At 36.2% G+C, this 14,492-nt stretch overlaps 1 pseudogene; it reads right to left on the bottom strand.

Moving 5' to 3' along the window:
- LOC141390431 (low-density lipoprotein receptor-like) overlaps nucleotides 1-9,470 on the bottom strand; it is a 34,382-nt pseudogene extending 24,912 nt beyond the window's left edge.
- Between the last annotated feature and the right edge of the window lie 5,022 nt (nucleotides 9,471-14,492).

Here is a 14,492-nt window from a genome sequence, read left to right as displayed (position 1 = left end):
CACGTTTAGAAAATTCTTTAAGAAATCCACGTTTGGAAAGGTCTTTAAAAAATCCTCGTTTGGAAAATTCACGTTTGGAAATTTCATTAAAAAAAATCCACGCTTGGAAAATTCTGTAAAAAATCTACGTTTGGATATTCCAAACAAAAAAAAAAAATCCAATTCCCATCATGTTTTAATTTAAAAAAAGCGTAGGTTGTTTTATTTTTATTTTTTCGTTTTTTTCATTCTTATTCTTTTCGTTTGGAAAATTCTTTAAAAAATTCACGTTTAGAAAATTCTTTAAAAAATTCACGTTTGGAAAATTCTTGAAACAATCCACGTTTGAAATATTCTTTTAAAAAACCACGTTTGAAATATTCTTTTAAAAAACCACGTTTGGAAAAGTCTTTAAAAACCCACGTTTGTAAAATTCTTTAAAAATCCACATTTGGAAAATTCTTTAAAAAATCCACGCATGGAAAATTCTTTAAAAAATCTACGTATGGAAAATTCTTTAGAAAATCACGTTTGGGAAATTCTTAAAAAATCCTCGTTTGGAAAATTCTTTAAAAAATTCACTTTTGGAAAATTCTTTAAAAAATCCACGTTTGGAAAATTCTTTAAAAAATACACGCTTGGAAAATTCTTTAAAAAATCCACGTTTAGAAAATTCTTTAAAAAAAATCCATGTTTAGAAAATTCTTTAAAAAATCCACGTTTAGAAAATTCTTTAAAAAAATCCACGTTTGGAAAGGTCTTTAAAAAATCCTCGTTTGAAAAATTCACGTTTGGAAAATTCTTTAAAAAATCCACGTTTGGAAAATTCTTTAAAAAAATCCACGTTTGGAAAATTCTGTAAAAAATTTACGTTTGGAATATCCTTTAAACAATCCACGTTTGAAATATTCTTTTAAAAAAACACGTTTGGAAATGTCTTTAAAAACCCACGTTTGTAAAATTCTTTAAAAATCCACATTTGGAAAATTCTTTAAAAATCCACATTTGGAAAATTCTTTAAAAAATCCACGTATGGAAAATTCTTTAAAAAATCCACGTATGGAAAATTCTTTAAAAAATCCACGTATGGAAAATTCTTTAAAAAATCCACGTATGGAAAATTCTTTAGAAAATCCACGTTTGGGAAATTCTTAAAAAATCCTCGTTTGGAAAATTCTTTAAAAAATTCACGTTTGGAAAATTCTTTAAAAAATTCACGTTGGGGAAATTCTTTAAAAAAATCCACGTTTGGAAAATTCTGTAAAAAATCTACGTTTGGAAAGGTCTTTAAAAAATCCTCGTTTGGAAAATTCTTTAAAAAATCCACGTTTGGAAAATTCTTAAAAAATAAGCGTTTGGAAAATTCTTTAAAAAATCCACGTTTGGAAAATTCTTAAAAAAATAAGCGTTTGGAAAATTCTTTAAAAAATCCATGTTTGGAAAATTCTTGAAAAATCCACGTTTGGAATTTTTTTTAAAAAATCCACGATTGGAAAATTCTTTAAAAACCCACGTTTGTAAAATTCTTTAAAAATCCACATTTGGAAAATTCTTTAAAAAATCCTCGTTTGGAAATTTCTTTAAAAAATCCACGTTTAGAAAATTCTTTAAAAAATCCACGTTTTGAAAGGTCTTTAAAAAATCCTCGTTTGGAAAATTCACGTTGGAAAATTCTTAAAAAAACATCCACGTTTGGAAAATTCTTAAAAAATAAGCGTTTGGAAAATTCTTTAAAAAATCCATGTTTGGAAATTCTTGAACAATCCACCTTTGGAATTTTTTTTCAAAAATCCACGATTGGAAAATTCTTTAAAAATCTACGCTTGGAAAAATCTTTAAAAAATCCACGTTTGGAAAATTCTTTAAAAAATCCATGTTTAGGAAATTCTTTAAGGAAATACACGTTTGGAAAAATCTATAAAAACTTCATGTTCGGAAAATTCTTTAAAAGCTTCATGTTTGGAAAATTCTTTAAAAACTTCATGTTTGGAAAATTCTTTAAAGAATCCACGTCTGCAAAATTCTTTAAAAAATCCACGGCAGCAAAATTCTTTAAAAATCCAGTTTTGGAATATTTTTTAAAAAATCCACGTTTGGGAAATTCTTAAAAAATCCATGTTTGGAACATTCTTTGAAGATTTGCGTGTGTTCTGGTTAGAGATTTAGATTTTTTGAATTTTCAAAGTTTTTTTTCCGTTTTCCTTTAGACGGGCCTTTAGGTTCTCCCTCCCTGTTTATTTCCCATAATGCATGTTGCGGTACTCACCATAGTAAGCAGTTCTGTAATGGGTCGAACAACTTTACCATTAAAGTTGTTTGCTTTAAAAAAGGACTGCTTATCCCAATCTGTCCAATTGATGCTATCCTCAAATGTGGTTATGGAGAATGAATGACGTAAATATTCCGTTTAGTATAAAATCTGACGGCGTTGCGAACCATAATAATTGGCCGAAGAGATGATGTTCAATTTACAATCGACCCAGTAAATGCGTCTTCGCATCAAATCCAAAGTAATGCCATTTGGCTATTTAACATCGGAAAGAGGGAGAAGAAAATAAGAAAATGAAATATCTCGAGCATAAGAGCATAAGAGCCAACTAAAGCACAACCATTTATTTGGGATTTTATTACAAGCATTTGCTTGTGCTGGCTGGAAGGACCATGTCATGGCTTCCATTTCCCAAAGAGGGGGCTTGGGGAGGATGTAAGTGTTTAAGGTCGTATGTCAACCACTTATTCTTCTTCATCATAATGTGAAGTGGCAATCATGGTGGCCTGGTTTTTGTTGTTATACTTATTGTTCTCCTTTCAAGAGAAGTCTTCTTTGAGATTTTTTATTTTTCTTCTTCTATATTCTCCTTTATTGATTGTTTGTTTGTTTGCATTACTTACCCTTCTATGGGATCCAATGCTATTAACCGTGGTATATCCAATTTATCTTCGATGAGCACTTTCCCATATTACCATCAAAGTTTGTCAGCTCAATGGTACATTTCTGTGTATCGGTGAAGTAGATGTGATTTGTAAATCCAATCGACAGCCAAACCATTTGATGTAACAGTATCCACCTTGAGTGCAAGGTATCACTGCCTGGTGCCCTGAAAGATTAAACAACAAGTAAAAAAGTATCAGTCGGCTTTGCCGACAGAGATATACCCTCAGCCTGTGCAAATTGAAACACTTTTTTCACAAAAAACTTATGTATTTAGGGGGTTTCAAAATTTTGGTCGTATGAACCGACAAAAATGTTGATTAGGATTAAAGTTCAAAAATTTTGCGGAAAAGGTACTTAAAGGAATGGACCGACATAGATCATGGGGGTGCCATAGGGGGTTTTTACAGCCTTCGGGCTGTTTTCTCAAGGTGTATGGACTTGCCCCTGAAACAACTTTTACCATCGTAATTGAAGCAGCGAATGTAAGTTGCTTCAACAAAAATCAAAGTGATTCAATAGCAGGTCTGAAAGTGAACTCATCCAAAATTTTGTGTGGGATGTACGGGATGGAATGGACAAATAAGTCCATATTCGAACCTGATCTATATCTGGTAGATATTATGAGAATGTGTAAAGTATGGACCAAATCGGTCACTCCCATCAAGAGTTATCGTGCACGCAATTTTTCCGATTATTTTTGAACTTTTGTGGGGTAGGTACCTGAAGGAGTGGACCGATATGGCTTATCTACGAACTTAAAGTAAGTTTGGAAACAATATTACGAAGGCCAAATTTTGGAAGCAATCGACATTTCCGTTCGAGAATTATCTTGCGCTTCCACCCATAAACATGGTGTCATAGGGTTTGTTTTTCAACTTTCAGGCTATTTTTTCAGGAAGTATGGGCTTGCCCCGGAGGAAGCTTGTACCTTCGTATACAAGATGTTACAACAAAAACTAAGGCGATTCGAGAGCAGGTCTTAAACTGAACTTTTCCCAAATGTTGTGTGGGAGGTACTCGAAGGAGTTTACCGATTGAGTCCATAATGAAACCTCATCTAAGTCTGGTAGAAAGTTCATAATGTGCAAAGTATGGAACAAATCGTTTACTCCCTTCAAGAGTTATCGTACGCACAAATTTTCCGAACATTTTCGAACTTTTGTGGGGGAGGTACCGGAAGGAGTGGACCGATATAATCCATCTTTGAACTTGAACTACGTTTGGACAAAATATTACGAAAGCCAAATTTTGGACCGAATCGGCAGATCCGTTCGAGAGTTATCTTGCGCTCCAACTACTACACATGGTGTCATAGGGTTTTTTGTAACTTTCAGGCTATTTTCTCAGGAAGTATGGACTTGCCCCTAATGAAACTTACAGCATCGTATAGAGGACAGCGAATACAACTTGCGTAAATAAAAATCAAAGCGATTCGAGACCAGGTCCTAAACTGAACTTTTCCGAAATTTTGTGTGGGAGGTACCCGAAGGAGTGGACCGATTGAGTCCATATTGGAACCTCATCTACGTTTGGTAGAAATTACACGACGTGCAAAGTATGGACCAAATCGGTTATTCCCTACAAGAGTTATCGTGCGCACAAGATTTGCGACAATTTCGAACTTAAATCGAATCTGGACAAAATATTTCGATACCCAAAATTTGAACCGAATCGATTGATCCGTTCGAGAGTTATCGTGCGCACCAGCCTGCCAGACAGACAGACGGACGGACATTGCTAGATCTACTCAAAATTGTCTGAAACGGATATCGTACAAACATACTTGGGGTCTAAAACCATTATTTCGATGAGGCACATTTTTGGTGGTATCAAAGTGTAAATACCCTCTTTAGCCTAAAGGCTGAGGGTATAGAAATGAATTGTGGTCACACAACAACAAAACAGACAATGAATAAAAAATTAAACAATTGTCTGGGGACTAGAATAAGCCATAAAAGGGAAAATGTGTGGGAGGTTAGTTGAACGAGTAGGCGTTTAATCATTGATGTTTTAAAATGATAATGAATAACAGTTTTCCGTTAGGAAACTCTATTCAACCAGGCAGAATAACAATTTACCCATAGAAAACTCTATTCAGTTAACCTGAATAAAAGTTTTCCCAGGGAAACCTCTATTCAGCCAGGCTGAATAAAAGTTTTCCAATGGAAACCTCTATTCAGCCAGGCTGAATTGACGATTTCCTATTGAAACATCTATTCAGCCAGGCTGAATTGACGATTTCCTATTGAAACATCTATTCAGCCAGTCTGAATAGAAGTTTTCCTACGGAAACTTCTATTCAGCCAGTCTGAATAGAAGTTTTCCTACGGAAACTTCTATTCAGACAGTCTGAATTGAAGTTTTCCTACGGAAACCTCTATTCAGCCAGGCTGAATTAAAGTTTTCCTACGGAAACCTCTACTCAGTCAGGCTGAATTGAAGATTTCCCATGGAAACCTCTATTCAGCCCGGCAGAATTGAAGTTTTCCTACGGAAACCTCAATTCAGCCCTGCTGAAGTGAAGATTTCACACACAAACCTCTATTCGGCCAGGCTGAATTGAAGATTTCCCACGGAAACCTCTAATCGGCCAGGCTGATTTGAAGTTTTCCCACGGAAACATCTATTTAGCCAGGCTGAATTAAAGTTTTCCTACGAAAACCTCTATTCAGCCAGGCTGAATTGAAGTTTTCCTACGGAAACCTCTATTCAGCCAGACTGAATTGAAGTTTTCCCACGGAAACATCTATTTAGCCAGGCTGAATTAAAGTTTTCCTACGAAAACCTCTATTCAGCCAGGCTGAATTGAAGTTTTCCTGCGGAAACCTCTTTCAGCCAGACTGAATTGAAGTTTTCCCACGGAAACATCTATTTAGCCAGGCTGAATTAAAGTTTTCCTACGAAAACCTCTATTCAGCCAGGCTGAATTGAAGTTTTCCTACGGAAACCTCTATTCAGCCAGGCTGCATTGAAGTTTTCCTACGGCAACCTCTATTCAGACAGGCTGAATTGAAGTTTTCCTACGGAAACCTCTATTCATCCAGGCTGAATTGAAGTTTTCCTACGGAAACATCTATTCAGCCAGGCTGAATTGATGTTTTCCTAAGGAAACCTCTATTCAGCTTTACTGAATAGAAGTTTTCCCTTAGAAAACGCTAATCAGTCTGGCTGAATTGAACCTCTATTCAGCCAGGCTGAATTGAAGTTTTCCTACGGAAACCTCTATCGAATTGAAGGTTTCCTACGGAAACATCTATTCAGCCATAGGAAAACTTCTATTCCATAGGAAATCGTCCTTCAGCCTGGCTGAATAGAGGTTTCCATTCAGCCAGGCTGATTAGCGTTTTCTAAGGGAAAACTTCTATTCAGTAAAGCTGAATAGCGTTTTCTAATGGAAAACTTATATTCAGCTAGGCTGCGTTTCCATGGGATATAACACACATTCACATGTTTCGTGCTTACCCCGTTTTACATTCACATCTATAGCCAAGCGGTTGATCCACGCACTTATGCATACATCCACCATTTTCCTCGGCACACTCATTAATGCCACAGTTATTGGTCGGTTCATTTTCGCCAACGGGACAATCTTTGCGTTTGTCACACACCCTTGACTAGGAAATACATTGGCCACCATCACAATCGAAATGAGTTGTTGAATTGCACACAGTCTTCTTACGAACGCCTGAAAGGGGGAGAAGAGTAAGCTAACCAAAGGAAATTGGAATTTGCTGTAATTTCCTTTAAACTCTCAATAAAACCTCACACTTACCGCAATTAAGTTCATCACTCTTGTCTGCACAATCATATTGGCCATTGCACATTAGGTGGCCGGTAATGCATGAACGTTCACTGCACTGGAATTGATCTGGACGGCATGTCTTATTTTTGCAATTACTTTGGACTTCATCATCTCCGTTACACAACCAGCTGGAGTGTAGGCAGGTGATGCGGTCTTTGCACTGGTATTCATGGGCCAGGTAGGGGATTTTGGTGTTGGTTAAATTTTTAAAACCCTGGAAGAGGGACAGAGAGAAAGAGAGAGAGGAAGAAATCGTTAAAGGGAGACAAACAACTAATTTGGATAAGTATTAATAAGATTTGAATAAAGCTTCCAACGAACCCCAGTATAAAAGCAATTGTGTTTCAGTTCATGCCCCACCGAGTAGGGAAAACCCAGTAAAAAATCAAAGCAAGCAAAAATTCTGAAACTACAACTTCAACTTCACAAAATAAAGCACAGAAAGTTTTGCAATCCATTGGTGGTCACAGCAGCCCAGAAGTAATCCAAGCAATCAAAGGTTCATTATCCGCAGGACACATCAAACACATTGAAGAACATTCCATTTGTCCTGAAACTGCAGTTGCCTTCCAACTTTGGGGATAAATTACAACATGAATTAAACAGTTCTCTATGGCAGGTTTTTTTCCTGGACTCCTTTACATTTCTCATCTATACAATCAATGTCAAAGTTGATTGTTTTGTTAGCATCACAAAACAGAGCAAAAAGTTATACAAAGCTAACTAAAAGGAGCTACAAGCGACATGAAGAAATAGTATACACAATGGTTCCACTAGAAAACTTCAATTCAGTCTGGCAGAAAGAGGTTTCCGATAGGAAATCTTCAATTCAGACTGGCTGAATAGAGGTTTCCTATGGGAAATCTTCCATTCAGCCTTGCTGAACAGAGGTTTTGATAGGAAATCTTCAATTCAGCATGGCTGAGTGGAGGTTCCCGAAAGAAAATCTTCAATTCAGCCTGGCTGAATAGAGGTTTCCCATAGGAAATCTGCAATTCAGGCTGGCTGAATAGAGGTTTCCGTAGGAAAACTTCAATTCAGCCTGGCTGAATAGAGGTTTCCCATAGGAAATCTTCAATTTAGCCTGGCTGAATAGAGGTTTCCCATAGGAAATCTGCAATTCAGGCTGGCTGAATAGAGGTTTCCGTAGGAAAACTTCAATTCAGCCTGGCTGAATAGAGGTTTCCCATAGGAAATCTGCAATCCAGGCTGGCTGAATAGAGGTTTCCGTAGGAAAACTTCAATTCAGCCTGGCTGAATAGAGGTTTCCCATAGGAAATCTTCAATTTAGCCTGGCTGAATAGAGGTTTCCCATAGGAAATCTGCAATTCAGGCTGGCTGAATAGAGGTTTCCGTAGGAAAACTTCAATTCAGCCTGGCTGAATAGAGGTTTCCGTAGGAAAACTTCAATTCAGCCTGGCTGAATAGAGGTTTCCGTAGGAAAACTTCAATTCACCCTGGCTGAATAGAGGTTTCCGTAGGAAATCTTCAATTCAGCCTGGCTGAATAGAGGTTTCCCATAGGAAATCTTCAATTTAGCCTGGCTGAATAGAGGTTTCCCATAGGAAATCTGCAATTCAGGCTGGCTGAATAGAGGTTTCCCATAGGAAATCTGCAATTCAGGCTGGCTGAATAGAGGTTTCCGTAGGATAACTTCAATTCAGCCTGGCTGAATAGAGGTTTCCCATAGGAAATCTTCAATTTAGCCTGGCTGAATAGAGGTTTCCCATAGGAAATCTGCAATTCAGGCTGGCTGAATAGAGGTTTCCGTAGGAAAACTTCAATTCAGCCTGGCTGAATAGAGGTTTCCGTAGGAAAACTTCAATTCAGCCTGGCTGAATAGAGGTTTCCGTAGGAAAACTTCAATTCAGCCTGGCTGAATAGAGGTTTCCGTAGGAAAACTTCAATTCAGCCTGGCTGAATAGAGGTTTCCGTAGGAAAACTTCAATTCAGCCTGGCTGAATAGAGGTTTCCGTAGGAAAACTTCAATTCAGCCTGGCTGAATAGAGGTTTCCGTAGGAAAACTTCAATTCAGCCTGGCTGAATAGAGGTTTCCGTAGGAAAACTTCAATTCAGCCTGGCTGAATAGAGGTTTCCGTAGGAAAACTTCAATTCAGCCTGGCTGAATAGAGGTTTCCGTAGGAAAACTTCAATTCACCCTGGCTGAATAGAGGTTTCCGTAGGAAATCTTCAATTCAGCCTGGCAGGAGTTTTTCCACGAATTCTGTTCTACTTATCCTTCTTTGTTGAGTTTTTAGTTCTTCGGTGTGATTGAATGATTTGCCATTGTAGAAAAATTGGATTAAATTCGTTTTGAAATTAAGTAGCCAGTGATAGGGTTGTGCTGTCGAAAGATCAAGGAAGGACAATCAGAAAAAATTAGAAATTTGTGAAGAAGAACACAATAAAAAATTATTGCACGGAAATCAAGTACGGATAGGTCTGTCTTCTATTTGGAGTTTGACGGAGGTCCTTTCTGTTAAATGGACCGGAATGAAAGGAGTTGAGAAATGAGCTCTGACCCTGTAGACATGAAAACCTAACAATCCGGATTACCCGTTTCCTCTCCCCAGGTACTATTGCAATCACCCATTTGAAGGCTTTAGAAAACCTGCAGTACATCAAATAGGCACTTTAACAACAAAAGCATTTTCATTTCAATTTTAAAATTCTCTACAGACCCCCTTTTACTTTCGAACGTAGATACCAATCCGACTCCCGCTTGCATGTGCTGCCAAACAATATCAAATTCATTTCCCTTGAAGCCTTCCAAAAAAACTTTGGGGAATTGTACAATAAAACAATGTTCAACACGATTCTACTTGCCTCAAATACTTCTACATCCACAACCTATGCCTGGCAACCAAAGAAGCAAGGAACAACACCACTGCCATGGGCTCACACATACATACTTCCCAAAAGCAATGACAATGCATTTTTGCAATGTTTTCCTTTGCCTGCTTTCCTTACTTTGTTAAAAGAGTTTATAAAACAATCAGAATAATAAAAGCAACAAGAGGAATTGGAATTTATTTTTGAGGGTTCTTTTTTCTAGTCTACTTATTAGTGAAAGCAATGCTAAATATTTAGAACAGAAAATAGTGAATAGTAAAAATATTATGAAAGGAAAAGCATATTTGACTCTCCCTTAGCTTTCATACAGAACTTTTAATATAAAAAAGGCTGAATAGCATGTTTTTTTTCCTACAGAAAACACTATTCAGCCAGGCTGAATTAAAGTTTTCCTAAAGAAAACCTGATTCAGCCAGGCTGAATTAAAGTTTTCCTAAAGAAAACCTGATTCAGCCAGGCTGAATTAAAGTTTTCCTAAAGAAAACCTGATTCAGCCAGGCTGAATTAAAGTTCTCCTAAAGAAAACCTTATTCAGCCAGGCTAAATTAAAGTTTTCCTAAAGAAAACTTTATTCAGCCAGGCTGAATTAAAGTTTTCCTAAAGAAAACCTTATTCAGCCAGGCTAAATTAAAGTTTTCCTAAAGAAAACCTTATTCAGCCAGGCTGAATTAAAGTTTTCCTAAAGAAAACCTTATTCAGCCAGGCTGAATTAAAGCTTTCCTAAAGAAAACCTTATTCAGCCAGGCTGAATTAAAGTTTTCCTAAAGAAAACCTTATTCAGCCAGGCTGAATTAAAGTTTTCCTAAAGAAAACCTTATTCAGCCAGGCTTAATTAAAGTTTTCCTAAAGAAAACCTTATTCAGCCAGGCTGAATTAAAGTTTTCCTAAAGAAAACCTTATTCAGCCAGGCTGAATTAAAGTTTTCCTAAAGAAAACCTTATTCAGCCAGGCTGAATTAAAGTTTTCCTAAAGAAAACCTTATTCAGCCAGGCTGAATTAAAGTTTTCCTAAAGAAAACCTTATTCAGCCAGGCTGAATTAAAGTTTTCCTAAAGAAAACCTTATTCAGCCAGGCTGAATTAAAGTTTTCCTAAAGAAAACCTTATTCAGCCAGGCTGAATTAAAGTTTTCCTAAAGAAAACCTTATTCAGCCAGGCTGAATTAAAGTTTTCCTAAAGAAAACCTTATTCAGCCAGGCTGAATTAAAGTTTTCCTAAAGAAAACCTTATTCAGCCGGGCTGAATTAAAGTTTTCCTAAAGAAAACCTTATTCAGCCAGGCTGAATTAAAGTTTTCCTAAAGAAAACCTTATTCAGCCAGGCTGAATTAAAGTTTTCCTAAAGAAAACCTTATTCAGCCAGGCTGAATTAAAGTTTTCCTAAAGAAAACCTTATTCAGCCAGGCTGAATTAAAGTTTTCCTAAAGAAAACCTTATTCAGCCAGGCTGAATTAAAGTTTTCCTAAAGAAAACCTTATTCAGCCAGGCTGAATTAAAGTTTTCCTAAAGAAAACCTTATTCAGCCAGGCTGAATTAAAGTTTTCCTAAAGAAAACCTTATTCAGCCAGGCTGAATTAAAGTTTTCCTAAAGAAACCCTTATTCCGCCAGGCTGAATTAAAGTTTTCCTAAAGAAACCCTTATTCAGCCAGACTGAATTAAAGTTTTCCTAAAGAAACCCTTATTCAGCCAGGCTGATTTAAAGTTTTCCTAAAGAAAACCTTATTCAGCCAGGCTGAATTAAAGTTTTCCTAAAGAAAACCTTATTCAGCCAGGCTGAATTAAAGTTTTCCTAAAGAAAACCTTATTCAGCCAGGCTGAATTAAAGTTTTCCTAAAGAAAACCTTATTCAGCCAGGCTGAATTAAAGTTTTCCTAAAGAAAACCTTATTCAGCCAGGCTGAATTAAAGTTTTCCTATAGAAAACCTTATTCAGCAAGGCTGAATTAAAGTTTTCCTAAAGAAAACCTTATTCAGCCAGGCTGAATTAAAGTTTTCCTAAAGAAAACCTTATTCAGCCAGGCTGAATTAAAGTTTTCCTAAAGAAAACCTTATTCAGCCAGGCTGAATTAAAGTTTTCCTAAAGAAAACCTTATTCAGCCAGGCTGAATTAAAGTTTTCCTAAAGAAAACCTTATTCAGCCAGGCTGAATTAAAGTTTTCCTAAAGAAAACCTTATTCAGCCAGGCTGAATTAAAGTTTTCCTAAAGAAAACCTTATTCAGCCAGGCTGAATTAAAGTTTTCCTAAAGAAAACCTTATTCAGCCAGGCTGAATTAAAGTTTTCCTAAAGAAAACCTTATTCAGCCAGGCTGAATTAAAGTTTTCCTAAAGAAAACCTTATTCAGCCAGGCTGAATTAAAGTTTTCCTAAAGAAAACCTTATTCAGCCAGGCTGAATTAATGTTTTCCTAAAGAAAACCTTATTCAGCCAGGCTGAATTAAAGTTTTCCTAAAGAAAACCTTATTCAGCCAGGCTGAATTAAAGTTTTCCTAAAGAAAACCTTATTCAGCCAGGCTGAATTAAAGTTTTCCTAAAGAAAACCTTATTCAGCCAGGCTGAATTAAAGTTTTCCTAAAGAAAACCTTATTCAGCCAGGCTGAATTAAAGTTTTCCTAAAGAAAACCTTATTCAGCCAGGCTGAATTAAAGTTTTCCTAAAGAAAACCTTATTCAGCCAGGCTGAATTAAAGTTTTCCTAAAGAAAACCTTATTCAGCCAGGCTGAATTAAAGTTTTCCTAAAGAAAACCTTATTCAGCCAGGCTGAATTAAAGTTTTCCTAAAGAAAACCTTATTCAGCCAGGCTGAATTAAAGTTTTCCTAAAGAAAACCTTATTCAGCCAGGCTGAATTAAAGTTTTCCTAAAGAAAACCTTATTCAGCCAGGCTGAATTAAAGTTTTCCTAAAGAAAACCTTATTCAGCCAGGCTGAATTAAAGTTTTCCTAAAGAAAACCTTATTCAGCCAGGCTGAATTAAAGTTTTCCTAAAGAAAACCTTATTCAGCCAGGCTGAATTAAAGTTTTCCTAAAGAAAACCTTATTCAGCCAGGCTGAATTAAAGTTTTCCTAAAGAAAACCTTATTCAGCCAGGCTGAATTAAAGTTTTCCTAAAGAAAACCTTATTCAGCCAGGCTGAATTAAAGTTTTCCTAAAGAAAACCTTATTCAGCCAGGCTGAATTAAAGTTTTCCTAAAGAAAACCTTATTCAGCCAGGCTGAATTAAAGTTTTCCTAAAGAAAACCTTATTCAGCCAGGCTGAATTAAAGTTTTCCTAAAGAAAACCTTATTCAGCCAGGCTGAATTAAAGTTTTCCTAAAGAAAACCTTATTCAGCCAGGCTGAATTAAAGTTTTCCTAAAGAAAACCTTATTCAGCCAGGCTGAATTAAAGTTTTCCTAAAGAAAACCTTATTCAGCCAGGCTGAATTAAAGTTTTCCTAAAGAAAACCTTATTCAGCCAGGCTGAATTAAAGTTTTCCTAAAGAAAACCTTATTCAGCCAGGCTGAATTAAAGTTTTCCTAAAGAAAACCTTATTCAGCCAGGCTGAATTAAAGTTTTCCTAAAGAAAACCTTATTCAGCCAGGCTGAATTAAAGTTTTCCTAAAGAAAACCTTATTCAGCCAGGCTGAATTAAAGTTTTCCTAAAGAAAACCTTATTCAGCCAGGCTGAATTAAAGTTTTCCTAAAGAAAACCTTATTCAGCCAGGCTGAATTAAAGTTTTCCTAAAGAAAACCTTATTCAGCCAGGCTGAATTAAAGTTTTCCTAAAGAAAACCTTATTCAGCCAGGCTGAATTAAAGTTTTCCTAAAGAAAACCTTATTCAGCCAGGCTGAATTAAAGTTTTCCTAAAGAAAACCTTATTCAGCCAGGCTGAATTAAAGTTTTCCTAAAGAAAACCTTATTCAGCCAGGCTGAATTAAAGTTTTCCTAAAGAAAACCTTATTCAGCCAGGCTGAATTAAAGTTTTCCTAAAGAAAACCTTATTCAGCCAGGCTGAATTAAAGTTTTCCTAAAGAAAACCTTATTCAGCCAGGCTGAATTAAAGTTTTCCTAAAGAAAACCTTATTCAGCCAGGCTGAATTAAAGTTTTCCTAAAGAAAACCTTATTCAGCCAGGCTGAATTAAAGTTTTCCTAAAGAAAACCTTATTCAGCCAGGCTGAATTAAAGTTTTCCTAAAGAAAACCTTATTCAGCCAGGCTGAATTAAAGTTTTCCTAAAGAAAACCTTATTCAGCCAGGCTGAATTAAAGTTTTCCTAAAGAAAACCTTATTCAGCCAGGCTGAATTAAAGTTTTCCTAAAGAAAACCTTATTCAGCCAGGCTGAATTAAAGTTTTCCTAAAGAAAACCTTATTCAGCCAGGCTGAATTAAAGTTTTCCTAAAGAAAACCTTATTCAGCCAGGCTGAATTAAAGTTTTCCTAAAGAAAACCTTATTCAGCCAGGCTGAATTAAAGTTTTCCTAAAGAAAACCTTATTCAGCCAGGCTGAATTAAAGTTTTCCTAAAGAAAACCTTATTCAGCCAGGCTGAATTAAAGTTTTCCTAAAGAAAACCTTATTCAGCCAGGCTGAATTAAAGCTTTCCTACAGAAAACCTTATTCAGCCAGGCTGAATTAAAGTTTTCCTACAGAAACCCTTATTCAGCCAGGCTGAATTAAAGTTTTCCTACAGAAACCCTTATTCAGCCAGGCTGAATTAAAGTTTTCCTACAGAAAACCTTATTCAGCCAGGCTGAATTAAAGTTTTCCTACAGAAAACCTTATTCAGCCAGGCTGAATTAAAGTTTTCCTACAGAAAACCTTATTCAGCCAGGCTGAATTAAAGTTTTCCTACAGAAAACCTTATTCAGCCAGGCTGAATTAAAGTTTTCCTACAGAAAACCTTATTCAGCCAGGCTGAATTAAAGTTTTCCTACAGAAAACCTTATTCAGC

Source organism: Musca autumnalis, unplaced genomic scaffold (assembly GCF_047663935.1).
Source record: "Musca autumnalis isolate F117 unplaced genomic scaffold, ASM4766393v1 scaffold_1, whole genome shotgun sequence".
NCBI lineage: Eukaryota > Metazoa > Arthropoda > Insecta > Diptera > Muscidae > Musca > Musca autumnalis.
Note: the sequence above shows the minus strand (reverse complement) of the source record. Positions and strands in the feature narration are given on the sequence as shown.